This window comes from Schistocerca nitens, chromosome 5, assembly GCF_023898315.1.
Source record: "Schistocerca nitens isolate TAMUIC-IGC-003100 chromosome 5, iqSchNite1.1, whole genome shotgun sequence".
In the NCBI taxonomy this organism is placed as follows: domain Eukaryota; kingdom Metazoa; phylum Arthropoda; class Insecta; order Orthoptera; family Acrididae; genus Schistocerca; species Schistocerca nitens.
This window is the reverse complement of record NC_064618.1, coordinates 142594429-142621234: the sequence shown is the minus strand read 5'-3', so window position 1 is coordinate 142621234 and position 26806 is coordinate 142594429. Positions and strand designations below refer to the sequence as shown.

Here is a 26806-nt window from a genome sequence, read left to right as displayed (position 1 = left end):
AGGAAAGAACGTCCGTAACGGATGTTGACTACTTTGAATGCGATTTTCTGTTTAGAAAATGAGACCGTAGTGACGTTGTGACCTCGGCCTGTTCACAAGAAGTAATTTCTTGTGTAGCCCGACTAGAATGCCGAAGTTGGTAGAAAGCGGTGAGTGGCAGGGTGTGGCCTGTCGTGAACACATTCACCTCAGCTGGCATACCCCTACAGCATAGCACATGATCCACAACGGCGGATTTTACGCTCCTGCTCTTCCGGAAAACATTTGAAGCGGTGCCCCAGTGCAGGTTATTGACCAAGGTGCGAGTATGCGGTTTAGCTTCCCAGATACGTGAGTGGCTCGAAAATGTTTAAGCAACAGTACCCAGTAATGTGGTCGCCGACGGTGACGTATAGCCAGGAGTGCCCCATGGAAGTTGATAGGACCGTTTTTATTCTCTATACAGGGTGAACATTAATACAACAAAACCGACGAACTACAGAGACGGATTCCTGATTGGAAATAGAGGAAAAAGATTCTATAAACATGTGTCCAGAAATGCACCGATGTCACAGTACATGGAGTAGGCGAATGACGGTTCCTCTGACCATGTGCCGTGTGTCCCCGTGTGTTGCAGGCAGTATGACTGACGCAGTGTACTGTAAGCAGCAGAACGGTCCGGTATTCATGTTGAGAACAAGCCAAGAGAGGGTGTTTGTGTACTGCCATGCAGATGGAAACGGTCGAGAGGCAGCACGGCTGTAACAAAACAAGTACTCTCACAGACTCCTACCACATCATACAACAATTTGAAGCCCTTTTTATGCGTTCCTGTGATCATAGGTCATTTGAGACAAACGAATGTGTTGGTCGGCCACTTGCCTAGAGCTCGTATTAGGATTCGTCTCATCCTATCGAACTCGGTCCCTCAAAACTGGTGTACGCACATTCTGCCACCTCCTTGCACCTTCATCTGTCTGAAACGACCCATGATCACTCAAACGCCCAAAAAAGGGCCTGAAATTGTTTCTGGAAGTGTAGAAAACTGAATGAGCGGAAGAGATGACTCACATGTGTAAGTAGTTAACAAAGATATCCCCCTTAATGTATCAGTTGTCTTCGAAAAATTCAAAAAGTCGACTTTTTAAAAATTTTTGGTTTAAAATTTTCTATGGAAAGTCTACTTTATTGCAGTGTTCATCCCAAGTCCGTCAGAAACTCCGCTATCCAGCAACAAGGCGATTTGTGAAAAAGTCTTTCCGAAAACCATTTACAGCTGGAAAATAATAGTCGACGCGTAATTTCAACGACTGCCTAACAGGCATTGTGGAAATTTTGAATGTGCTCGAACTTAAAACCGCGTATCGAACGGGCAGACCAGCGGAGACAGAAGCTGCCAAAGATGCCCGAAGGACCACCAAGGCCACGAACGAAATGGAGGAAAACCTCCTTTTGGATGCGTAAGGATTAGTGTACGGTCCAGAGACCGCTGACCAGAGGTATGTTCAACTTAACTACAAAAAAATGTGACCCAAAACGTTAAACGCATTCTTCTCGAAACCGCATTTTTCATAACTTGAGACCTGTACATACGATTTTGATCAGAATTTGATGCCGGCATTCTACCAGCGCATATAGCCGTTTTGCGATATCTTCAAAAGTCTATTTTCGACGCACGCTTTTGTTTGTCTCGATTTTGTGGGCGAAGAAAGTGACTTTTGTTTCAACAGGTCATCAGTTTGTTAGATTTTAATATTTTTCAATTATTCTGTGTATACTAATACAAAACATACTAAAAATGACTTATGAAAAATTATTTTGATTCAGGTCCAAAAGCAGGATTTTGGGAATTTCCGCCGATAAGCAATGTTCCGGCTGCTACGGGTCCTTCCATCTGGCGCAGCGGTTACAAGGAGCGCCCAATGTCGATACAACAATGATTTCTTAAAGACAAAAGCGTAAAAACTATGTCATAAGATTTACCATCAATTTTTATTTTACTTGAAAAATCACGGAAGTATCCAATTTTTCATGCATTCAAAGTGGGCTACTCCCTTAAGTAGTAGAAGCTTTAAGGATACCAGCTAACAGTCTTCAAAATTTCGGCACTTTGCACTGGGCTTAAAAAAACGGGAGTTTTTTTTCTTTTGTACTCTATGTTTGTGTGGGTAGGCAGAGAGATCGCTGGCCACAGATGTCATGAACAGCAGCCGGTCACGTGGCTCGGAGTGATCACTGAAGAGTTTTGCCGCGGTGTGAGGGCGGGCAGTTCCAGCAACGTTGTGAATTCAGTGTGTTAGGACGTGAGGCTAGACAGGTGCACTTACCGATTTCCTTGTCTGGTCCTTGTTCAAACAGTGTTATTAAGATACTTCTTCGATTTAACGATTTTTAATTATAAGATAACAGTTTGTGATTGCTTCTACATATATTTCGGTGGGTTTTTGCGATGGTTTCTTCTATCAGGCTTGTATAGTGTCTGCCTTTCAGTATATTCCTTTGTGTAATGTTTACACAGCATTTCCGATAGTTCGCGATTTGATTTTTGCATTTTTAAACAATCTACGTTTGTTGACTGTTTCCACGTGGTGCAAATCAGTGTTTCCTGCATCTCCTGGCTTTAAATCACCCCAGCGTCATTCCTCTTCCATATTAATCATTTCAGTGAAGTTCTTCAATGTTTTCAATGAGTCGTGTAACGCAGTGTTTCATAGTCAACTGATTCTTCTTCGTAGCTGCCAACACATGATTAAACTGATTCAAACAGCAATCTAAATTGTTTCCCGTTGTAGTTATTTCTTAATCTCTTTTAAACGGCGGGGGTTCGAGACCTCCCTCGGGCATGGGTGTGTGTGTTCAATGAAGTTCTTCAATGTTTTCAATGAGTCGTGTAACGCAGTGTTTCATAGTCAACTGATTCTTCTTCGTAGCTGCCAACACATGATTAATTAAACTGATTCAAACAGCAATCTAAATTGATTCCCGTTGTAGTTATTTCTTAATCTCTTTTAAACGGCGGGGGTTCGAGACCTCCCTCGGGCATGGGTGTGTGTGTTCAATGAAGTTCTTCAATGTTTTCAACGAGTCGTGTAACGCAGTGTTTCATAGTCAACTGATTCTTCTTCGTAGCTGCCAACACATGATTAATTAAACTGATTCAAACAGCAATCTAAATTGTTTCCCGTTGTAGTTATTTCTTAATCTCTTTTAAACGGCGGGGGTTCGAGACCTCCCTCGGGCATGGGTGTGTGTGTTCAATGAAGTTCTTCAATGTTTTCAATGAGTCGTGTAACGCAGTGTTTCATAGTCAACTGATTCTTCTTCGTAGCTGCCAACACATGATTAATTAAACTGATTCAAACAGCAATCTAAATTGATTCCCGTTGTAGTTATTTCTTAATCTCTTTTAAACGGCGGGGGTTCGAGACCTCCCTCGGGCATGGGTGTGTGTGTTCAATGAAGTTCTTCAATGTTTTCAATGAGTCGTGTAACGCAGTGTTTCATAGTCAACTGATTCTTCTTCGTAGCTGCCAACACATGATTAATTAAACTGATTCAAACAGCAATCTAAATTGATTCCCGTTGTAGTTATTTCTTAATCTCTTTTAAACGGCGGGGGTTCGAGACCTCCCTCGGGCATGGGTGTGTGTGTTCAATGAAGTTCTTCAATGTTTTCAACGAGTCGTGTAACGCAGTGTTTCATAGTCAACTGATTCTTCTTCGTAGCTGCCAACACATGATTAATTAAACTGATTCAAACAGCAATCTAAATTGTTTCCCGTTGTAGTTATTTCTTAATCTCTTTTAAACGGCGGAGGTTCGAGACCTCCCTCGGGCATGGGTGTGTGTGTTCGTCCTTAGGATAATTTAGGTTAAGTAGTGTGTAAGCTTAGGGACTGATGACCTTAGCAGTTAAGTCCCATAAGATTTCACACACATTTGAACATTTTTCTCTTTTAAATTTCCTTTGCTAAATGACCCACGTGGAGTAGGTGAGTCACTGGCTTGCCGCGTGAATATTCCCTTGTGATGTTCAATTTAATTCGCATTTTCTTTTTTTGCGATTGTGCTGCCGGATAGTAGCCAGACAGTTGGAAATGAATCTGAAGACTTTATCGTGGTGTTCCTTTTGCGTGGCCAACCATTTGCGGACGTATGCAAGCTGTTAGTCGATCGGTTGCTGGTAGCGTATTATCATTCCTCCTGCACGTTACCCTTATCCACCCAGTACGGTCAGAGCAGTCATTTCTTCATAAATTCGAAAACACACAACGATCATACAACGATCCTACTGTAATCTCTTGGCCGCTTCCGGGGACCGAGTGGTTGTAGGCGCTTGTCTGGAACCGCGCGACTGCTACGGTCGCAGGTTCGAATCCTGCCTCGGGCATGGGTGTGTGTGACGTCCTTAGGTTATTTAGGTTTACGTAGTTCTAATTTCTAGGGGACTGATGACCTCAGATGTTGTCCCATAGAGCTCAAAGCCATGTGAATCATCTGTAATCTCTTGTCCTACACATAAGTAAAATCCTTTCCACTCCATTGGGTGGTCAGTTTGACCTATATATTTACACATGTGTTTTGAAGAAACTACTGTTGTGTATGCAGATGATGTCATATGTGTACAGGTTAGTATTTGTGGTCCTATTTCTGTGCTTCTACCTCCGCGGGTGCTCGTGTGGTTACAGTAAAGTTTGCAGTTCTGTTCTGGCTTCTTCGCGCTTTTTGTTCCTTTTACTTGTCACTTCAAAATTTCTTACTGCTCTATTTGCCTTATAGGTCCACATCCTACCTCCCACGTTTTTCTTATTTGCATAATACTATATAAGTTTCCCGTTACAAAGTTTTTAAAATTATTTATTTACCCATTGTAGAGGTTCCTGATAGGATCAAGCTCCCTTTTCTTATTAATATTTTCCCCATTTCTTCGTAGATAATTCGATGATGCCCCAAAAGGCTGAAAGGAGTTATTAAATAATGATTATTTTGCAAGCAAGACTGTTTTCTTTCTCAAACCACACACAATTGTGTAATCGGAGCAGTATGATGTACGTGAAGTTTCATTGTTTAGTAAATATAGAGTCCAGGATTTGTAATTCAATTAACTGCGTTCATATGCTTCAATCCTTTGAATAAATGTGCAATTAATTTCATTCCCATTCTTTTATTGTGAAACTAGAGATGGCATTCCCTCCTTTCCTCAAATTAATGAATAGCGATGAATAAACTGGATATACATAGGCCCAGTTCCGGTAATTCTGATGCGACAGGGCCCATAATTAAAACTAAATGACGGCATTTTGTAAGTAAAAACCACACACCGCAAGGTGGCTTGCGGAGTGTTGATGCAGACGAATGCAGCGGTTAGCGCATCATTAGGTGTCGCAAACATACGAGGAGGGTTCATTAAGTAATGCAACAGTTTTTTTCTGAAACCAGGTCGGTTTTACTCAAGATTCCAATACACCATGTAATTCCCCAGTATTTTGGCTACAAAAACCAATTTTTCAACATGATCCCCGTTCAATATGACGGCCTTACGCCAACTTACGGTGAAGGCCTGCATTCCTGCATTGTACCACTCTATTCGTCGATGTCGGAGCCGTCCTGCTGCATCAGTAACCTCCCCACCACCTACGTACTCCTTTCCGCGGAGTGCATCCTTCATTGGGACAAACAGATGCAAGCGGGAAGGGGCGAGATACGGGCTGCAGGGTGGATGAGGAGGAAGAGTCGAAGGAAGTTTTGTGACCTCCTCTCGGGTGCGCAGACTTGCGTGAAGCCTTGCGTTGTCATGGAGAAGTTCACTTGCATTTTCGTGACGACGAACACGATGGAGTCTTTTTTTCAACTTCCTGAGAGGTACACAACTTTGAGTGCCCCAACTGGTAGAGGAATGTGTCAGCACTGTCAACAGAAACGTCCAGTTGATCAGCGAAGTGTCTGATTGTCATCCGCCGATCACCTCGACTGGGAGTGCCCGAAAGTTCCAGCACTGTAGGAATCACAGCTGTGTGCGACCTTGTTACGGTGGTGTCAGGCGCCTCGCCCAACGACTCGCCGTGCTTTTGTTCACTGCCAGGCCTCCGTAGACATTCTGCAAGCGTCTACGAATATCTGCGATGCTCCGGTTTTCCGCCAAAAGAAACTGAATGGTAACTCTCTGCTTGGGAAGCACCTTGGTTACAGACGCCATTTTGAAGGCTGCGTCTTCCGCCGCCACCTATCGGAACTTTATGAAACTATAGGGACTGAGGCGGGAATATTCCACGATGTCCCACAACAAATCCCGGATTTTTCCAACCGAAATTGACAGAGAGAAAAATGTGTGTTGCCCCTCGTGTAATATGGCGATTGGTGGAACACGCACAGTAGAGCGAAGGACACAGAGACCGCGGAGCTTTCGCTGACAACTGGTGCGCGCGGCCCGTAATTAATGAGCAGGCCCCGTCAAGACGGATCTGGTCCGGCGTGGGCGCGGCCATAGCCGCTTCCCGGAATGTGGCGGCGGCCGACCGGCGCCCGGCGGCTTCTGATGTCCCCGCGGAGGAAACCGCCGGCCCGTCCACTGGGCCAGTCATCTCTATTTTCAACGGCTGACCGATATCGGCTGGAGAATCCACCATTACTCACCTTTGCGTCTCTCTTTTAGCTCGCTTCAGATTTTATCCTTATAGCTGCGCCAATAGCTCGGAGGAATGCACTCATTGAAATAATGAGTAGGCTTAGATAAAACACAGGGAGCGGAAGGTTATCTGCAGATTGTATAGGAAACAAATTACAGTTTCAAGAGTCGAAGGACATGACAGGAATCAGTAATTGAGGAAAGAATGAGACGTGTTTATAGCCTATTTCCCACTTTAATCAGTTTCTAGAACTTTCATAGAGAAGAAATTAAAACTTTGAGATTTCTCGGTACCATTGCAATCCTGCCAGATACGGCAGAGGGTCTGTCGAGCGGAATTGAAACGATGATTGAAACGATGTTGTAAGAAGAATATCAAGAGAAGTATATCAAGGGTGTAGGAATGAAGTCGATTTAAAACAGGTGATTGTGTGAGAATTACTTTAGGAAATGCGACTCTAAAAGGAGGGGATTTTGCGCAGCAACGTAACTGTCGATGGCTGACTTAAAGGGGGTATAAAATGCAGACTCACATTAGCAAGAACAGCGCTTACAACAAAGAGAAATTTGCTAACGTCGAATATAAGTTTAAGTGTTATGAAGTGTTTCCTGAGAGTATTTGTAAGGAATGTAGCCTTGTGCGGAAGTTAAAGGTGGATGAAAAGCATTTCACGTAAGAAGAGAATCGAAACTTTTGAATATGGCGCTACAGAACAGTGTTGGAAATCATATAGGTAGATCGAATAACTAGTGAGGAAGTAGTGAATCGAACTGGAGAAATGAGAAATGTGTGGCACAACTTGACTAAAATCAGGGATATGTTGGTAGGGAATTGTCAGTTTGGTAATGAGAGGAAGTGTGTGTGTGTTTCTGTTTTGAGTATGGGGAGGTTAGGGGGCTTACACATGATATGTAGTCTTCGGACCGAAGGCCAGAAAAAGAGCCGCTCTGTACACATAGGTCAAACATGCAGAAACTTCAGTGCTCGGTGTTCTGATCAGCTCAGTCCATTACAAAGCTATAAATAAAACACCTTCACAAATTACCTAAAAGAGAAAAGCATTCCGCAACAAATGTTCCACTAGAAGTTAAGTCTTCAGAGGACTTAGTGGTGAATTTCTACACCCCATATCGACCTTGCCCTCTCGGGCTAGATGTTTTATCTGAAATAACACGATATTAAAAAAAAAAGAAAAGTACACCAAATGAAACATCAAAGAGTACTTCCACGGGGTAACATATACCGCACGTCTCTCTCTCTCTCTCTCTCTTTCTCTCTCTCTCTCTCTCATTCACACACACACACACACACACACACACACACACACATACACACACAACTCTGCGCGAGTCGTTACAGAAGTGTCGCGCATTCGATTACCGCAGTTCCCAACTGTGAACATTCGGTACACGGCGAAACATTAACAGCGCCACATAGCACAGAAAGAGCACGACGCATAACGCGTAAACATTTTCAGTAACAAAGCAAGACTCAATGCCTACGTCGCGCAAGATTCGCGGAAGTGGTCAATGTTGTGAAAGATCCGTGTGCGAAATACATCCTGCACAACACTTGAAGAAAACTCAATATGAGAATAAGCGGAAGTACGACACAACAATCACAGCTAGTGTTTCCAGTTTTCCATGGAAAACATTGTTTATCCTACACAAAATTACACACTGAATCGTGACTATGTAGATGAAATCTTCCAATCCATGAACTGTATATTTACTAAAAAATGCCATTCGATGAAATCTAATTGTAAGTCTTCACTGACCCAAAGTATGACGAGAAACAACTACAAAAATGGAAGGACGTATTATGACAGACAAGACCTAAAAGAACAAATGAAATCGTTGAAAAACTTCTATAGTAAAAAAAATGAGACTCACGACGAAGACTTATTGGTGCTGAATCTAATGTGAGTAATGAAAAATAAAATTGATATTTTTGGCGCCCAGAACATAAGGAAACTGCTAATGAAAGCTGAAGATATAAAGTGTACGGCATATTCCTTGCTGTGGAGACCTATATTACGTAGAAATAAAACGAGAAATTCGAAATTACACGAGGAAGGGAGAGATGAGGACGCTACCGTTTTAAAGAGCGAACTGAAATAATCGGCAGTGTCACTAAGACACGGGGCGAAATAACCCGCTTATTCCTCCTACGTAAACAAGCAGGAGTCAGGTCGTACACATTGCAACGCATACCCGCGACACGCTGGCACTTGATGCAAATTCCTGACGACTGTGTACCGGTTCTTCGGGATCCGGTCTGGAGAGTCCCCGACGCGGTGTTGACATTCTCCGCCTGTATCCCCAGACGTGAACTATGTGAGCACAATATTCATAACGCATGTTTGTCGACTATATATGTTCCGTGGAAAATCCACCGTTATAAACATATAACTGAAGCATTCTTATACACAAGGAACTTGGTTTGAATATGTATTTATTGCGTACAGAGCACTTGCCAGCAGAAGAACGAGAAGAAGAAGAAAAGAAAAAGGTAGGACAGAAGCAAGCAAACAAGGAATGTCCCTGTAACTGAATAAAAGGCTGCTTGTTTGCCTGCCACGTGTGTTTGCTTTCTTTTATTTTTAGAGCTTCCTGAGAGAAATGTAATTCATATTTTGGATCTTACTGTATGCGTGTGCTACGTATGTGATAAAATAGTTTTAAACACGTTTCTGTGTAGCAGTCATTTTGGCATTAGGCTCTTACTATTAGGTTAAAAAAACTAGTTTCTGTAGCACAAGTTCTGAAGCTCTTAAAATGTTTTGATTCAACTTAAGATGTCGTATGGTCCTTTCCCCATGTCTATTTTAGTAATATAACTTTAATTCAGTTATCCTATACAGTACGGACTGTCTTACAGTATCTGACAAAGTATGGACATGAACCTTCATAAGTGGAACATGACATAAAAGTTACAAGACCTACAAACCATAACAGAAACCTGACATTACAAGAAACTTTCCCCATAAGAAAGCCCTTTAAATGATAAGAATGTCGTGAATGACGCAGTAATGTAAGTAGTAATTCACTCACCATGCGAGCTGTATAAAACAAAAGTGACTTGAGATGTAGAACAGAATCATACTAAACACTAACTCATCAAATCTCGCGACCGTCACCACTTTCAAAAAATAATAAAAAACAGGCGCGCGCGCGTACACACACACACACACACACACACACACACACACACACACACACATTACAAGTCAATAGACGCGAGACTTCCCCAACCCAAATTTCCCCTTCTTCTCCCCATAAGGCTGCTTCTTTTTTCTTTCCTCTTGCCTTCATACGAGACTTGTCAAACCGCCCAATATCTTTCCTGAAGTTATGGCACTTACTGAGTATCCTTGCTGTTACTGAAATTTCAAAGCTTCACTGGCTAAGTATTACTTCCAAAGTCCATAAGTTTCTGTTCCAAAGTTGTTATATTTCGACTCCTCTGTCAGCCCCTTCAAATTGTGCGCAACATTTTGGATAATCCTGTATGTTGATAAAACTTGATCCTTTTGGAGAAGAGGGGACTATTCGCGACTGCTAAGTGCAGTGAACGCTGAGAGAAAATTTACTTCGAAACGCTAATAGCTACAAATTCTGTCACAAATATGGACGGAGGATAGGTCTTAATGGATACTAGGAACCATAAAGGTGGGGGAGAGAGAGAGAGAGAGAGACTCGGGCTACGGTTGTAGCAACGAGAGCAGGAAAGGCCGAACAGGCACTTACCTTGTCAGCGCTCAGCTGTGCAAGTGCTGCACCTGGAAATAAAAACAAAACCTGAGTTATTCTTATATTCTAGGAAGTACCATAGAGTAGTGGTTTGGTAACAAATGTATTTATTTTATTTTATTATTATTTTTTTAATTCGTTGTTCCATACGTCATTGTCACGATTTCTGTCTAAATAACACACATCAAGAACTACGTATAAATGGTAAGTCTACATGCTGGCCAGGTGTATACTCCTAAACATACCATTGGTTAAACTTAAGAAACGTATATATCAGTCTCTCACACTACTCAAGGTACTGCTGAAACGTCATTAAATTTAATAAAAAAAATTGCACAGTTTTCTTATGTGTTACACTCGCTACTAGTTTTAGACTGAAACATAATATATCACTATCTGACACTACTCATGGTTCTAGTGACACGTAATTAAATTTTATAAAACAGTTGCACAATTTTCTTATCTATTATACTTGCTACTTTTTTTGATTGAAATTTCGTCTACCGAGAAGAAGGTAATGTCCACGAGGAACTCTTTGAGACGAGTTTTAAAATTTGCTCTGCAACTCGTCGAAGATCTTAGGCCATAAATGTAGTATTTAATAATAAAAGAAGCAAAGCCATAACATATGATTCCGTCTCGATGGGTGCTGAGTTGTTAATCTAGACAGTCAGTTTGCGAAAGAAAGGCGAGTGTTCTAAAAAGTCAATTATTTATTCACTTTTATTTGTGAGCCAAACATTGATAATGCGGACACTTATACTTATGGTTGGTTCAAATGGCTCTGAGCACTATGGGACTCAACTGCTGTGGTCATAAGTCCCCTAGAACTTAGAACTACTTAAACCTAACTAACCTAAGGACAGCACACAACACCCAGCCATCACGAGGCAGAGAAAATCCCTGACCCTGCCGGGAATCGAACCCGGGAACCCGCGCGTGGGAAGCGAGAACGCTACCGTACGAACACGAGATGCGGGCACTTATACTTAATTTCGTGGCAAAATGTAATGAGATAATTCACCCTTATCCTTTTTTCTCTTCATTAATATTATTAATAGATTTTTCCGACACAACGTTCGCCGTAGGAAAACAGGTTACGATCCTAGTTCAGATAATAAAGAGCTAGGTTTTTATATGAAAATCGAGGTACACGTAGAATTAGAAACAGCGAGACGGTAAATGCAACACGTCCAACATAAGAGTTTGAGTTCAAGAAACCTGTTTAGCAGTAATTTCGATTCTTATTTAGATCACCAAACAGAACAATTATTTGCACTTTGTGGAATCGGAAACGCCAGAACTTGTCAGCCATCCAATAGACGGCACAAATGGTCGTGCGATATGCCAAGTTTTCGTTAATCATTACGGTGCAAACGTGTTTCTCCGTGTGTACCACATATTAGCACCAGGTACCAACAAACTGATAAGATTCACAGAGAAAAACGCGTAAACGAAGACCACGTGTTTGTAGTTGTCATTGAGAGGATGTCCATGTAGCCCAAGAAAAGTAATTCTGAAGTAATGGTAACTTCAGTTGTCTAAAATAACTGTGATGTCCTCAAAAAGGCTCTGTGATTGTACAGAGACAAAGTGGGCAACCTACAGCTATATGGTTCAAATGGGTCTGAGCACTATGCGACTTAACTTCTAAGGTCATCAGTCGCCTAGGTCTTAGAACTAATTAAACCGAACTAACCTAAGGACATCACACACATCCATGCCCGAGGCAGGATTCGAACCTGCGACCGCAGCGGTCGCTCGGTTCCAGACTGTAGCGCCTAGAACCGCACGGCCACTCCGGCCGGCTACAGCTATATGGTTTTGCGTGTGAAATGTTCGTAAATACAGGGTGTATCAAACAGAATCATCCGATTTGGCACGTCTATATTTCTGAAACTAATTAACATATGCAATGAATTTTGTTTTTTGATGAACAGGAAACTCAAAAAGTCTTTTTCATACCTTTTCATAGGTCTTCAATATGCCCCCCGTCTTCAATATGCCCCCCTTGAGATGTATGGCATATGTCAATGCGGTATTCAAATTGTTCCCACACTGCTGCGACCATGTCCTGAGTTACAGCTTCCACAGCTTCAGTTATGTGATGTCTTCGTTAATTCATTGTTGTTGGTAACGGAGGCACATAAACAGTCTTTTATAAATCCCCACAAGAAATAACCACATACAGTCAGGTCCGGTGACCATGTAGGCCAATAATGTAAGGCTGATCATTTGGTCCAGTGCGTCCGTTGTTCGCTAATCCTTTGATTTAAAAATTCCCGCACTTCCAGATGCCAATGTGACGGTGCCCCATCCTGTTCGTAAATGAAGACGTTCGAACCAGTCTCAAACTGTGCGAAAAGGAAGTTCTCAAGCACATCGGGATATGTGTTTCCTGTAACAGTGTTCTCGGCAAAGAAAAATGGACCATACATCTTTCTTCGTGATACTGTGCAAAACACATTAAATTTTGGAGACTCTCTCTCAAGTTGTACAGCTTCATGTTGTTGTTCCGTACCCCATATTCTCACATTATGATGGTTCACCTATCCATTTAAATTAAGTGTTGCCTCGTCATTAAACACTAAGCGTGGAAGAAAACTATCATCCTCCGTCTTGCCAAGAACGAAATTACAGAACTCGACACGTTGTTGTTTGTCACCTTCACGAAGAGCTTGTAGTAGCTGAATTTTGTATGGTTTCATGTGTGGACGTCGACGCAACACACGCCAGATACACATCGGGGCATGTTGAGCTGGCGAGGTGCACGGAGAACGGATTTCTGCGGAGTCCTGAAACTATGGCGGATGCGTTCGACGTTTGTGTCAGACACTCGGGGACGGCTCGGCGATTTGGCTTTACACAAACAACCTGTTTCTCGGAATTGTTCATGCCATCGTCTAATGCTCTGTGCTGTACGAAGATCCACACCATACCTACTACGAAAGTCACGCTGAACAGTTATTACTGACCCGCACTGCGCAAAACGTAGAACAGAAAACGCTCTCTGTTCGCCCGACACCATTTCTACTAGTACTGAAGTGGGCGCTCACTGCTGCTACCTAGCGGGAACCACGTAAAACTCGAGAGTTTGCTCTTTCTAACAGTACGTTGTTCACGCACATATCTCAAATAACGTAATAGTTATGGTGTTTTTTAATATCAGACGATTATTTTTGATACACCCTGTATACAGAATTTGGGAACCTATATAAATATTTTTTTTTCCTTTTGTTATTTCGATTTATTCATTATGTTTAGTAACGATAGTCAACACATTTCAATACTACAAGGACATAAACTTTTCACTGCATCTTTGCTATAAGAGAGCTTGTTAACTATCGAAACTGCTCACCTCCTCCTGTTCCTCCAACATCTCCGCATCCTTTACATTGTTCGCAGGCTTGATCCCCCCCACCCTCTGGTTTCCTCCTTCCTCTCCACCCCCCGCCTGTTGCCGCGCCTCTATCGCTGTATCCCTCCCTCTCTCCACCTCCACACCCTCCATCTCCTTCATCAGGGCAATTTCCAACGCCTCCCCCTCCCGGATGACGAACTTCGCCATGACATCTACCCTTCCTTCCAACTATAACCTGGCCTTGTTCCCCCCCCCCTCCCCAGGGCCCCCTTTTCCTCTTTCCTCCTTCTCCCAGAGCGGATTTTCCTCCGTCCCCCCCTCCCCTGAGACCCTGCATCCCATACTTGCCTCTCCCCATCCCACATCCCTCCCTACCTGGCCCTCTTCCGCGTGCCCCCCGCTCACCTCCCCCATCTCTTCCCCTCCCTCCCTTCTTCAGGTCTCCCTCATCTCTTAGTGCCTGGCAGATCCTCTGTATTGCTCTTCATCAGTGTGCCACATCAGTGTTGTTTAGTGCTGTTTCTCGTGTGCGTCAAGAGGTGTGATTTTAATTGTGTCCTGCCTTGAGGTTCGCCATCAGTGTTACATTATGTGCTATGCCATCCGTCGCTACCTTTATGCTCCAGTCATACTGTGCCTTGTGTTCCTTTAACCGTCGCAGTGTGTGGCTTTTTGTGTGTGCTACTTTTAAACAGTTTTTTATCTCCATTTTACAGTCACCCCGTTTTTTGTCTATTGCCTTCCATGATGTTCCCCTTTTTTATATCTATGTTCACCTTATTCTCTCCTTTGCTGTTTTTAAATGTCTTCTATTGTTTTGTTCTATGTCTTTCGGCTGAAGAGCAGCGCCTATGCTGCTGCCAGCCCGCCCCGATGGGGAATTGAAAAAAAAAAAAATCGAAACTGCCCCCCCCCCCCGAGTCCTTTTGTATTCCCCTCCTCTGCCTTCCCCACTCCCCTTATGGGTCCTCGTCCTCCATCGGCTCCTTTCATCCCTCCCCCCCCCTTTCGCTTTTCCTCTCCTTCCACCCCGTTTTTTCTTTTTCCCATCATCTGTGCAGTTTCCCCCCCACCTGATCTCGGCAGTGGTGTGTCACATTTGCCAACTTTTTAGTGCAGTGTTCCAGTTGATGTTCAGTGTTGTTCGGCTTTCTAGTGTTGCTAACAGAAACCATGCTGTCGCTGGGTGTGACTTTTATGTCTTTTGCGAACAGAAATCAGCCTGTCGCCGTGTTCGCTGTGTTTTTTAATTGTCTGTCTATTATTTTACCTGTCTGCTTCGTATGTGTTTTCTTAGCATCATCATCCATTTGTTCTATGTTTTAAGTTCCGCGATTTTTTCGCCATGTTACTATTTCAGTCTCCGATTTTATCGCCTGTTTTTATTATTTATTCTCTTCATCTTTTTAAAACAAAATCTGTAGGCTGAAGAGCGGCATACTAAGCTGCTGCCAGCACGCCCCCCTTCGGGGGGAATCGAAATTCAGTAAAGAAAAAAAAAATCGAAACTAGAGAATTGAACAGTAGGGGCGGTATGAAGAAGAGTCGCATACCGTTGACATTACAGCACGTCTGGTTGTTTGGTTTTTCGTGCGTTAAGACACGACTAAGGATTTAAATTAATATGTGTACCTTATGATTGTGAGCTGCAGAAATACAGTGATTAACACTGAGTGAACGTCGAACTGTGCGCTGCGCTTCTATTCGTGGATGAACTGAGACACTTTTAGTGTGTGCAATGAACGCAGGTCGGTGGGTTGCTGTTGAAACAATACGTGTGCCCGTTAACAGATTTGAACATTTCGAAGACTGTGCTTCAATGTGAATAAACATTGAACTGTGTCGTATCTCTCATAGAAATGAAATTATTTCGCTTGTGTCATGGAGTGCGATATTGTATAGACAAGTACAAGCTGGAACTGCAGTGCCAGGACGTCAAGCTCACGAAGACACTTATCTTTACCTGCAACATATATATATAAGGCATGTGGAGACATAACTGGCATCACATATCATCGACATCATACATTCTAAGAATCCTGCGACGAAGTGAGGCGCAACCAAAACAAAGATTTTTTGAAAAAGATTGCTAAACAGAATCAGGCTCAATTATACAAAAGTTGTGTGTTGATTTCTCTTTAAAATAAACGCTGTTCGAGTTGTAATTTGTCGATCTAAAACAACAACGTCACTGCAACAGTACAAACGTAATGTTTCCTCCACATCCTTCCCTACAATTTTTCTGTTACTTCGAAAATAATAGCCCCACGTGCTCCTACGCATTCAGTGCATTTGCCATGTTTCGCAGAGTCTGATTTCTCACATAAAAAAAAAACAACTCCCTGGAGTGGGCAAATTTGCAAACCGCCATTATATGGCGTGTGCGCCAACTTACCTTAAATGTACTCTCTTCTGATTGGTCGAAAACGGCAACCCGCGCTATATTCAAATTTGACAGCTGGTGTACATTACATGTAATTTGGGACTGGTTTATTTATAAGGGGCAACCAAATGAAAACGAGTCACATGTTGACAAGGTTGTTTCGACCGCGCTGCAGAAGTTTCGCTGGGAACTGCTTACAAGTCCCCCGTAGAGTCCAGATCTCTCACCGTGGGAATTACATATTTTTTGGGACTTGTAGAAAGATGTTCGTGGTCGTCGGTTTGGTTCAGACGAAGAAGTACACGCCTGGGTACAATCATGGTTCATAGGCAACCGTAAACATTTTTCCATGAAGGCAATGGCCGTCTTGTGTCACAGTGGGGATAACTGTAGTAACAGTTATGGCGATTACTTTTGAAGTAATAAACAGTTTACTTTTTTTTTTCAATCTGCCTTGTTTTCATTTGACTGCCCTTCATACAATATTGCGCTAGTTGTATGGGTCGGGCGCATCAGTGTGTTTTGAGTAATTCAGTGCTTATCTGGGTGCAAGCAGGTCTTCCGGTCCAGACTGTATACCAATTAGGTTCGTTTCAGAGTATGTTGATGCAACAGCTCCATATTTAAAAACAGTATACAACCGCTCGATAGACGAAAGGTCTGTACACAAAGGCTGAAAAGGTGCACAGGTCATACCAACAATGAAGAGGGGTAGTAGCAGTGATCCACAAAATTACAAGCCCATATCATTAACGTCGGTATCCAGCAGGATTTTGGAACATATATTATTTTCTAATTTTACGTATTACCTCTAAGAGATCGGTCTATTGACATAGCGTCAACACGGATTGGAAAACATCGTTCTTGTGAATCACCACTAGCTCTTTACTAACACGAAGTGCTGAGCTCTATTGACAAGAATTTCAAATTGATCCCGTATTTCTAGATTTCCAGACGGCTTTTGACACTGTACCACACAAGTGGTTTGTACTGAAATTGCATGCTTATGGAATATCATCTCAGTTATGTGCCTGGATTCGTGATTTCCCGTCAGTCACGGTTCGTGCTAATTGACGGGAAGTCAGCGAGTAAAATACGAATAGAAGTGATTGCTGGCGTTCCCTAAGGTAAAGTTATACGCCCTCTGTTGTTCCTTACCTATATAAACGATTTAAGAGACAACCTGAGCAGCCATCTTATGTTGTTTGCAGATGATGCTGTCGTTTATCACCTAGTACTGTCATCACAACACCAAAACAAACTGAAAAACGATTTAGAAAAGATATCTGTACGGTGCGAAAATTGGCAATTGACCCTAAATAATGAAAAGCGTGAGGTCATCCACATGAGTGATAAAAGGAATCCGTTAAATTTCGATTACACGATAAATCAAACAAATATAAAGCCTGTAAATTCAACTAAATATCTAGTAATTACAATTACGTACAATTTAAACTGGAAAGAACACGGAGAAAATGTTGTGGGAAGGCAAACCAAAGACTGCGTTTTACTAGCAGAACACTTAAAAGAAGCAACAGATATACTAAAGAGATCGTCTACACTACGTGTATCTGTCCTCTTTTGCAGTACTGCTGGGCGGTGTGGGATTCTTACAAGATAGGATTAAGGGCGTACACCGAGAAATTTCAAACAAGGGCAGCAAGTTTTGTATTATAGCGAAATAGGGGAGACAGTGTCACGGACATGGTACAGGATTTGGGGTGGACATCATTAAAACAAAGGCGTTTTTCGTTGCGGCAGAATCTTCTCACGAAATTTCAATCACCAACTTTCTCCTCCGAATGCGAAAGTATTTTGTTGATGCCGACCTGCATAGGGAGAAAGGAGCATCACAAAAAAATAAGGGAAATGAGAGCTCGGACGAAAGATACAGGTTTTCGTTTTTTCTGCGCGCTATTCGAGACTGGAATAATAGAGAGTTATTGCGAAGGTGGTTCAAGTGTTCAACTGTGTGTGAAATCCTATGGGACTTAACTGCCAAGGTCATCAGTCCCTAAGCTTACACACTACTTAACCTAAATTATCCCAAGGACGAACACACACACCCATGCCCGAGGGAGGACTCGAACCTCCGCCGGGACCAGCCATACAGTCCAGAAGGTGGTTCGATGAAGCCCCTGCCACGCACTTAAGTGTGATTTGCAGTGTGTCCATATACATGTAGACGTAGATGTATAGTCACTATTCGACATATTTGCACTGTATACTTGTTACAACTACATTTAGTACCAGAGGCTGTTGTTTGTTTAATTTTCTTGATCCTGGTTTGAGTAACGGTAAAGGACGGATATATGGGTACAGCTTTATCGCTTCTGACTTGTACTTTCTGAGTTTCTACTTTACAGTCCCGTCACGAACAGTCGACTTCAGCAGTTCTAGAAGTGTTGAAAGGTCCCTGAGTAATTTCTTACTCAAGTGACATCCAGTAACTAGTTCACGTTCGAAGTCACTCTCTCCTGACCGATTAATCCCGCAGTTACTGTCTCTCCACTGACAATACTCCCCGCCTCCTTTTACACTGGCGAATCCGTCTCTCGTGACCTCTAGTGGTCAATGCCGGAATACAAAGGGTTGTCCACATGCTTTTGATTAGATAGTGCAGCAGCAACAACCTCATCTTCAACGCCTCGGAGGCCGCATTGTTTACATCATCAGCACCCTCTCTCGAGCGAGCGGTACTGGAGAGGACGATGGTGGAAGCTGAGAGCTGACCCGACAGCCTTCACAAGACCAAACAAGCCAATTTTGAAGGTTTATTCCAGTTCTCAGACAACCAACTCTAAACAACTAGGAGTCATGTGCGTCTGTCACGCATCTGTACCTTTCATAATTTGGGTTTTGAAACGGAATGAAAATGAGTCTTTACATAAATCGCCTTTGCTACGCGTCAACTGTACGTCCCTGCCAGGTTTCTCACTTTGGTCTTTCAGGACTGCTGTCAGTCAGTGCTGACAACTGCTCAGCAAATGCAGTGTCTCCCTCACTGGCGAGATATGCTCGTCCGACGCGAACCTCCGCATTCCGGCGTTATAACACGGCGAGGCCGGGATTTCCGTGTCGACTGCGGGCCAGCGGAACCGCGAGCGGTCGGCGAAGGACCGCGCAGATAGCAATCAGCTGCCGGTCTTGCTAGACTCCCTATTTGCATTCGTTTGCATAAACGCTAGTGGAGCGAGCGGACAGCGAAAACTCCGCCTTCTTAGCTGGAACAGGTGTATCGCCACTTCCGTTGCGGACTTCCCAATTCTGATCTCACTCGAGCGGCTCTCAGTCATTATGTTTGGTCCACCTGCTCCGGTCTGTATGGCTATTACACTAAACTGACACGTGTGTGTAGACTGACGGCTAACGAAAAAAGAACAACTAAGCGTCCCTCAAATTTTGCATGTAAGAATAAGATCGCATTCCATAGTATTTTTATGAGTTAGATTATGTGTATTGTTAATTGTATCCATCCATAAATTTACCTTGTATAAATAAATGGCACACATCGCTCACACATTGCTCGTCTGAGCAATGGGAACCAATTATTTACTCAAGGAAGATTTGTTTATCGACACAGTTAATAATCCATAGAACCTGCCAAAAAATTCAATCCGAAACGATCATTTTAACAGATAAAAATTACTGGTCAGATAGACAGAGAGAGAGAGATACACTACTGGCCATTAAACTTGCTACACCAAGAAGAAATGCAGATGATAAATGGGTATTCATTGGACAAATATATTACACTAGAACTGACATGTGATTACATTTTCACGCAATTTGCGTGTGTTGATCCTGAGAAATCAATACCCAGAACAACCAACCACCTCTGGCGGTAATAACGGCCTTGATACGCCTGGCCAGTGAGTCAAACAGAGCTTGGATGGCGTGTACAGGTACAGCTGTCCTTGAAGCTTCAACACGATACTACAGTTCATCAAGAGTAGTGACTGGCGTATTGTGACGAGCAAGTTGCTCGGCCACAATTGACCAGACGATTTCAGTTGGTGAGAGATCTGGAGAATGTGCTGGCCGGGGCATAACAGTCGAACATTTTCTGTATGCAGAAAGGCCCGTACAGGACCTGCAACATGCGGTCGTGCATTATACTGCTGAAATGTAGGGTTTCGCAGGGATCGAATGAAGGGTAGAGCCACGGGTCGTAACACATCTGAAATATAACGTCCACCGTTCAAAGTGCCGTCAATGCGAACAAGAGGTGACCGAGACGTGTAACCAATGGCACCCCATACCATCACGCCGGGTGATACGCCAGTATGGCGATGACGAATACACGCTTCCAATTTGGGTTCACCGCTATGTCGCCAAACACGGATGCGACCATCATGATACTGTAAATAGAACCTCGATTCATCCGAAAAAATGACGTTTTGCCATTCGTGCACCCAAGTTCGTCGTTGAGTACACCATCGCAGGCGCTCCTGTCTGTGATGCAGCGGCAAGGGTAACCGCAGTCATGGTTTCCGAGCTGATAGTCCATGCTGCTGCAAACGTCATCGAACTGTTCGTGCAGATGCTTGTTGTCTTGCAAACGACCCCATCTGTTGACTCAAGGATCGAGACGTGGCTGCACGATCCGTTACAGCCATGCGGATAAGATGCCTGTCATCTCGACTGCTGGTGATACGAGGCTGTTGGGATCCAGCACGGCGTTCCGTATTACCCTCCTGAACCCACCGATTCCATATTCTGCTAACAGTCATTGGATCTCGACCAACGGGAGCAGCAATGTCGCAATGCGATAAACCGCAATCGCGATAGGCTACAATCCGACCTTTATCAAAGTCGGAAACGTGATGGTACGCATTTCTCCTCCTTACACGAGGCATCACAACAACGTTTTACCAGGCAACGCCGATCAACTGCTGTTTGTGTATGAGAAATCGGATGGAAACTTTCCTCATGTCAGCACGTTTTAGGTGTCGCCACCGGCGCCAACCTTGAGTGAATGCTCTGAAAAGCTAAGCGGTTAAATTTCGCGTCTGTAGCACGTCATCTTCGTGGTGTAGCAATTTTAATGGCCAGTAGTGTAGATATTCAGCGATCACAGGCCCTGCAGACCACGCGCTGCTTCCACAAACTGCCTCCATTCCTTCCTGTTTTGTGCCCGGGTCCTCCAGGTGTCTTCAATTCCCAGTACTGTTAGGTCCTTCGCCAGGTCGTCCATCCAGCGCTGCCTTGGTCGTCCAATGGGGCGTTTAGTGTTTGGTTTCCCCGCTAGTGCCATCTTCGCCTGTCTTCCATCTGGCATAATACGGGCTACATGGCCCACTCGTTGTATTATTTTGCTCTTTATCTTCTGTAGGATAGTTGGTTGTCGCATCAGAGGGTAGATTTCCTCGTTTTTCCTCCTCCTCCATTCTCCGTTATCTAAAACTGGTCTCCATACCTTCCTCATTACTCTTCTTTCAAATATTATTAGTTTTTCCCTTTCTCGCTTAGTCATGCTCCATGTTTCTGAACCGTACATTACAGCTGGGCATATCACAGTTTTGTAAATTTTCTTCTTAGTGTTCACTGAGATCGATTTAGAGCCGAGCGTCTCTCTGAGGGAATACGTGCATTTCATTCCCACTGCTATTCTTTCCTTGTTGTCCATTTTTATGTTGTTGTCCGTGGTACACCAAGATTCCAAGTATTTGAACTGGTGTACTCTCTTGAACCTCTTGCCATCTGTCTCAAGAAATTCTTCCTGCTCTTGTCTTCTTCCTAATTGCAAGAACTCTGTTCTGTCTCGATTCAATTTGAGCCCTACCTTCTGTGCATAATTGTCCATTTTCTGGTACATTTCTTTCAACTCGTGCTTTGATTCACTTAGTAGTACTACGTCATCTGCATATGCGAGACAACTGAAGTTACCGTCCATCTCTACTCCAGCCCACTCCTCTTGCCTACTTTCTTTTATTACTTTCTCTAAGATGACATTGAACAGAACATTTGAGAGAGCATCCCCTTGTCTGAGTCCTGTCTCAATCTCGAATATTTCTGATGTGGGTCATCGGAAACGTACAGCTGCCTTTGATCCTTCCATACAACCTTGCACCGTTCTCACTAGCTTCTCAGTGACTCTGAAGTCATGCACTGCATTGTATAGGCGATCAGTGTGGATGCTGTCATATGCGCGTTGAAAATCGACGAACAGGCTGTAGATATTTTATCATATTCCCAGCGTTTTACAAACAATTGTCTTAGTGTGAAAATGTGATCTATTGCCGATCGGTTTGGTCGAAAGCGAGCTGTTCAGATGCTTATGTAAAACAATCACAGTAATTACGAGGGTATGTTGAACATCATGGCCTCCAGTTTCTTTTATTCTGTTCTCAGTATCGATTGAGGTATTACATGCCATGCGTTTTACTCCGTCGACCTTCCCCCTTCGCTGATGCAAGTTCTAATCCCCTTCCGCTAGAGGGATCCGAATTGTATCGTGTAACATGGCGGCGTGTAACGTAGCTACGTCGACGCTTGAGAAACACCGTGCTGAAATCGAGTTCCTGACAACAAAAATCGTGCCTCCAACTGAAGACCGTCCATAGGAGAATGAAATCTGTGTGCAGTGATGATTGTATCGACATGAGTAACGTGCGACATTGAGTTGTTCATGCTCGTAAAGAAGGAGACAATGGAGCTGACCTCAACGTGTGTGACGTAGCTCGGAGTGGAAGACCGCGAACGGCATCCAACGAGACTCGTCCGACTCGTGTTGCAGAACTATGATAGAAAATCGTCGTATAACACAGGCGCAGCTCTCAGGCAAGTGTGGCATATCACGAGGGCATGATCAAACCATCATTGCAGAGCTGCGGTGGAAAAAACTGTGTGCACGGTGGGAGCCTCGAATGCTCACTCCTGACATGGAACGGAGGAGACTGGACATGTGTCAAGAATTTATTTGGGTTTTGAGCGCTAGTGTTTTGGGTTTCTTAGCAACATTGTGACAGGTGATGACAGCTGGCTTCACCATTTTCACACCGAAGACATGAGAGTGTCAATGGAGTTCTGCCACAAAGCATCACTGACACCAAGAAAGTTCACGACATTGCCATGATCAGCCCATGCCCACAGTGTTCTGCGATGTTCAAGCACTGGTGCATTCGTAATTCATGCATGCCTAAAGGCACCATCATACACTCTGCAAGGAGCTGCGAGAACCTGAAATCACGAATTCCAGGAGATCGTCCATTCGAGGTGCTCCCTCTGCTTCAGCATGACAATGCTGTGCTGCGACATCTGCAACAACCCGACACCTTAGGTTCACTTTCACCGGTCATCCTCCGTACAGCCCCGACTATGTCCCAATGGATTGTCATTTGTTTCCAAAATGTAAGGAGCACCTTTGAGGATTTCACTTTGATCGTGATGCGGTGCAAGCAGAGGTAAAGTTGTAGCTCCGCCAACAAGTCAAACATTCTATAGTGACGGTTGAGACCAGTCACCAACGACAGAAAAATAAACTTAGCAAATTTGTGCTGAATGTTCATGCACTCTTCAATTTATTTCCTGTTACTCGTAATAAGCAAAAATAATTTCCTACATTTCTTAACATTCCTAAACACCTGTAGTCATCGGTACTTTAACAGCCATAGGTCGCTGATGCCTCTGTCTGTGTTAACTGACTCGGAAAGTGTGGATCTGTTACTAGGAGGTCTCAGACCTTGCTCTCACAAGTTGTTGCTCTGTATGCTCGAAGCAATATTCGAACGACTCGTTTAAAACACTCTAAAATTAATTTTTGTCTCTGGCTCTGTTCCGATGTCATATGCATTGGTTAGTTGCTCCTGTAACGTCTGCACATTGTCGACGAATCGGGGGTACACCAATGCCTGTAAATATCCCCATACCCTTAAATCCAGGGGATTCATGCCTGGTGAACGCGAAGGCCCTGGTACCGCACCAGCCCGGCGCCCAAGAAACGTTGTGTATTGTCACACGATCTGTAGAAAATGGGGTGGTGGCCTGTCGCGCATAAACCACAGTCGTCGTCATCGGTGCTTGGCAAGAGTATGGCCTTATGAGTTTGTCACCGATAATTCCTGGCCTTGCACTCATACTGAAGCGATCCTGAAGTCTCACCTCCACGATTGCTCGAGTGAACACAGGTGCGATTGTGATAGCTCACTATGCTATCTCTAGTGAATCCTGCGTCATCTACTAATAAAATGCAGGCTGTGAACCGCAGATCATCGACGTTCCATGCCTCAACAGGTACTGTTTTCCAGACTAGCATTACAGCAAGTGTTCTTCTACTTTTGACCAATACTACCTCCTCTAGGAATATGCGACCTTTTTTTTTTTTAAGAAAAAAAGACGCCTATACGTCCTCCTTTTCCTTACAATTCCAGCTTTAAAAGTAGACACGGTCCCCGAAGTCATAGGGTTGATAACAACTGACTTTAGGAAAGATCTTTCATCCTAGGCCACAGTGGATACTAAGTGCATTTAAAATGTATGGTGAATGGACCGGATATCGAAATGATTCGACATTTGGACGTGCCCGCAAACTGAAAACTGTTCTACCTAACCCTGTTCGTTTCAGAAGTGTACAACCGAGCGAGGAAATTGATTAGCACACTGAACTCGGATTCGGGAGGACGTCGGTTCAAACCCGCGTCCGCCAACCTGATTTGCGATTTTCCTATGTCGCTTCACGCAAATGCCGGAATTGTTCCTTTGAAAGGGCACAGCCGATTTCCTTCCCTAATCTGACCTTGTGCTCTGTCTCTAATAACCTCGCTGTCGACGGAACGTTAGGCACCAATCTGCTCCTCCTCAGAAGTGTATGGTTTACATTCTTTTTGTACTCTGTGGCCGGTTCATAACGCTCCTAGCAGAGGGTTAAAGCATCGTCTGAAATTGTAGTTTCTTTTTCTGGAGAAGCGGTCCAATGTTTGTATTATTTGAGGCAACAATGAAGAACAGCTTCACGTCCTGTTATGCCGATAAATCACGTAGACGTTGCATTTGCCGCCCAGATTTTACAGCGGTATTACTTTAGAAAACAGAGCGGTACAAAATGCAAGACTGAGAAAGTGGAAGGTCGAGCCTGGAAGATGAGCTGAACTGTGGCTTCCCGCCTATCAACGAAGAACGGGGAATCACTGCTCGGCTGGAGGGCCCGATACTTTGAGACAGTCGGGTTTCTGTTGAGTCAGCAGCGGAGAGGGAGTGCATTAGTCTCGGGTCACTGACAGCAGACTTTAACAAGCCTCTGGATACGTCGATCATGGATGGAGCGTAGACGTGACTTATGATCTCGAGACGAAGCAGTAGCCGAAACAGTGGAAAAAGTTAGCATCACCATTGCCAAAAAATCCGAAGATACAGAGGTCTGTTATCGAGTAAGGCCAGGTTGAGAGAGTTTTGAAAAGAAGGAAGCGCAGGATCTAAAGTTCCGTCAACGACACGGTCATTAGAGACGCAACATGTTCTTTGGAGACGGATGGGAAGGAAATCTACAGTGTCCTAAGCATCATTCCGGTGTCTGCATTAAGGTATTTGGGGAAACCACAGGAAACCCAAAACTGGATGGGAACTGAAATCCAGTGGCGTCGAGTAAGTTTCCTGATCGTGCTATCGTAACAGGCGAGACTTCAGTTTGCCAACTGTACATTCGGGAGGACGACGGTTCAATCCCGCGTCCGGCCATTCTGATTTAGGTTTTCCGTCATTGCCCTAAATCGCTCCAGGCAAATGCCGGGATGGTTCCTTTGAAACGGCACGGCCGACTACCTTCCCCGTCCTTCCCTAATCCGATGAGACCGATGACCTAGCTGTGTGGTCTCCTTCCCCAAACCACCCAACCCACCACCCAATTGTACAATGGGAGAGTCATATCATTAAACTGGTACCAGAGTCGGAAATTCGCGTTAGATTGTTTTAAGTGTGTTGTCCGGAAATTACTTCCAACGGACAGAGTAACAGCTTGTAAGAGGAAGGTCTTCGACATCTTATTAAAAGATCCGAACTTTTTGAATCAGTTAACACAGACAAAGGCATCAGTGACCGTATGGCTGTTATAGTATCGGTGATGACAGGAATTGCTGTTAAGGAAGGTAGGAAAATATTTGTGCTTAGCACGAGTAACAGGAAATAAATTAAAGAGTGCCTGAATAATCGGCACAAATTTCGTAAGTTAACTTTTGCGTCAGTTTCGGCATCGTGTATTCAAGGTCTTCCACATTACGTCCTTTGGTGTTGCTTCTGCTAATCTTGGAGGTTGAAGTTAAAGCTGTGACGTTTTTCGAGATACTGGCGTGTATTTTCCATAGAAAAGTTACGAAGTTAGATACAAAATTCCCAAAAGAAAGTCAGTGTTTAATGCTCCGCTTATGGGGAAATACAAATCATTCAAAACAGGAAGATACGAACGCGAGGCAGAGTATCTGATTTGCCCTGCTAGAACATACATATCATTTGCTAATAAAGTTAAATTGTAGGGTTTAAAACTGGATCATAAATATCTAAACGGTTATTAAGAATTGTAGAGTTTAATATCGTCTCGTTATTTTCAGGCGCATTATATCTAGAAGAAAATGAAAGCAGTTCTAAACGCAAGTCATATCGGCTAGGTGTATGCAATTTTTCCAGACTTATAAACTTTTTCTGTTCTAAATCGAACTAAAGAGAAGGATTTAGTGGGTACAATTAAAACTGCCGGCTTTTCTGGCTTTTCATG

General features: G+C 43.6%; 1 protein-coding gene across 2 annotated transcripts in view; it reads right to left on the bottom strand.

The window, feature by feature from the left end:
• The window catches only part of LOC126259836 (uncharacterized), a 1293238-nt gene that overhangs the window by 194385 nt on the left and 1072047 nt on the right, over window positions 1–26806 (bottom strand). For both annotated transcript variants that reach the window (XM_049956888.1, XM_049956887.1), the window contains one exon: window positions 10355–10386. The gene's annotated coding sequence lies outside the window, so the exon portion shown is untranslated. The remainder of the gene's footprint in view (window positions 1–10354; window positions 10387–26806) is intronic.